Source organism: Pseudorca crassidens, chromosome 5 (genome assembly GCF_039906515.1).
Source record: "Pseudorca crassidens isolate mPseCra1 chromosome 5, mPseCra1.hap1, whole genome shotgun sequence".
NCBI classification, from domain to species: Eukaryota; Metazoa; Chordata; class Mammalia; order Artiodactyla; family Delphinidae; genus Pseudorca; species Pseudorca crassidens.
Genome location: NC_090300.1, coordinates 62827832 through 62830545, shown reverse-complemented (window position 1 = coordinate 62830545; position 2714 = coordinate 62827832). Strand labels below are relative to the sequence as shown.

Here is a 2714-nt window from a genome sequence, read left to right as displayed (position 1 = left end):
GCTTTAGTTTGGATAATTTCTATTGATTTATGTTTTGTCGGGATGAGTCTATTTGAGTTTTATCCCTAGTCCTAGTGCATAGCACTTACTGTAAGGTGTGGGATTTTTTTCTATTAAAGTGTGCCCTAATCCACTTTTCACTGGATTTTTGAGGTAGACAATAAGTTCTCTCCACTCTGGATGGGGTGACATTCATCTCCCAGCACTCTGTGGCCTCTTTTTCATCAGTTTATTTCTTAACCTTTTGCACAGTTGCTGTATACTGGCCCTTGAGGGTTTGCCCAGTACAAGATCTGCTTATTGAAAGACATGAGCAAAACCCACCTGCCAACTTCTGGGTATTCCTCATACACTCTCCTCTCTTGTTTCCAATCTCTGCTACACAAATTCCAGCCATTTCTGCAGCCCTAAACTCTGATTTCTGTCTCATCAGAGGTAGACCTCTGGTTTCTGCTTGGGTTCAACCTACCTGCACCACAGTTAGGAAAATGACTCAGGACAGAAAGCTGGGGTAAACAGGGAGCTCATTACATGTGTTTCCCTTCTCTCAAGGACCACAGTCCTGCACTGCCTGTTTACCAGTTCCTGAAAACAATTACCTTATTTATTTTTCCTGTTTTATGGTTGTTTAGGTCAGGAGATTAAGTCTAAAATGAATATCTTAGTCATGGCTGGACGTGAAAATGTATCACCTCTTGGGATTTTGGCTAAGATCAAGTGTAGTATCTGTTCTTATTAGTTCTATAAGTTTTGAAAAATGAACACTGGCAGAATCAAGAACTATTATTTTAAAAGTATGCTTTGCTAATCATCTTTATCCTTCTGGCAGCCCCTTACACAAACCCATCCATCTATCATATGTCCCATTCACTAGAAAAATGTTTTTAATTGTACATCAACTAAACTTCAATTTAAAAAGAAAGAAAAATATTTTTAGATCCAAATCCCTATTAACATATTAGGATATTTGCATTTTTAAAACATATTTTAAAGTAGAAAATCAAAAGAATAAATATTTAAATTTTCATGCATCTCTACTAGCTGATAAAATTAATGAACAAGGTATGTTCCTTTTGATCATCAAATTGCCCCCTCTGATATCAAATATATACTTATCACTACATTTAATCAAATATATACTTGCCATCTTGGTACTACATTTATAGCATAAAAGAACAAGTCTACACAGCTAACATTCTTTCTAACCTCATTACTTTTTTCTTCAGATCATGGCATTTTCTTAGCTTACATAATTCTCCATGTTCTTTTCTCCTTATTACTGCTCATAACTGACATAGAAGATGGGCAGAGTGACAAGAAATTAAACAATGCTTATATTTCATAAGAATATTGACCCTGAGACACCATGGGTTATGATACCTCCTCAATTTGTATTCATGTACTGTATTCAAACAATCAGGTAAAGGGCACCAGGTATAGGGGAGATAAAGAGGAATCAGAAGATCTTAGTTGCAGTCTTCTGCCTTTTACTAACTAGCTGTGAGCCCATAGGTGATTTCATTTAACTTCTTGGTTTCAACATCAGTGAAACATTAGTGTTGGACTAAAGAATTTTAGTATCTAACATTTACTGAAAGTACTTTCTATGTTCCACGTACTATGCCACGAATCTTAAATATTCAATGTTGTTTAATCTTCACCATAATAAATCTTTGAGATTATTTGTCAGGGTTCTCCAGAGAAACAGAACCAATAGGATATATATATATAGATATGTGAGAGGAGATTTTTCATTAGAATTTGCTTGCATGGTTATGGAGGTCAAGAATTTCCACAGTATGCCATCTTCAATCTAGAGAACCAGGAAAGCTAGTAGTATAATCCAGCCCAAGACCAGAGGCCTGAGAACCAGAGGGGTTGCTGATGTAAGTCCCAGAGTTTAAAGACCCGAGAACCAGGAGTTTCAATGTCCAATGGAAGGAGTTATGGACATCCCAAATCAAGAAAAGAGAGCTAATTAGTCCTTCCTCCTCCTTCTTTTTCTATTCAGGCCCTCAGTGGATTGGGTGATGCTCACCTGCATTGGAGAAGGCAATCTGCTTTACTCAGTCTACTGATTCAAATGCTAATCTCATCCTGAGACACCCTCACAGACATACCCAGAAATAATGACCAACTATCTGAGCATCCCTTAACCCAGTCAAGCTGGCAAATAAAACTAATCATCACAGAAACAGATATTATTATTGTTATCTTATGAATACTTAAAACTGAGGTTCAGCACCACTAAGGATCTCCTCTAAGTGGTAAACAGAAGAGCCGGTTTTGGGCTTACCTGTCTGACCCATGGGCCCCCGCTGGTAACCCTCAAATTCCCAGTGAAACAGATTTTTAAACATTCTCCAAAATATTGAATTTCATATCCTGTTGGGAAAAAAGCTTACACACAGACTGGAGAGTCTTATCACTCCTCCTTCTGTTGAGCATAACCCAGGCCTGTACTGTGTTTGCACATTGTCTGTCAAATTTAGTTCCCAAGCAGAAACTTTGTCTAACACAACATTCTGCCTAGAGGTTCACACATTGCTGGCATTTGTTAAGTGTTCATAACAATATGAATGGCATCTGTTTACTAAAAGGCACTTTGCCATTAATGCTTATTTGACGTTAGTTCAAAAATATTTTTAGCAATGCTAAATGTTGAAAATATTCTAATTTTCTTAATATATGTAAAAGACCGTTTATATTAATAT

At 36.8% G+C, this 2714-nt stretch overlaps 1 pseudogene; it reads left to right on the top strand.

The window, feature by feature from the left end:
• Positions 1–687: 687 nt before the first annotated feature.
• LOC137225608 (U2 spliceosomal RNA) lies at positions 688–823 on the top strand (annotated as a pseudogene).
• Positions 824–2714: the final 1891 nt, after the last annotated feature.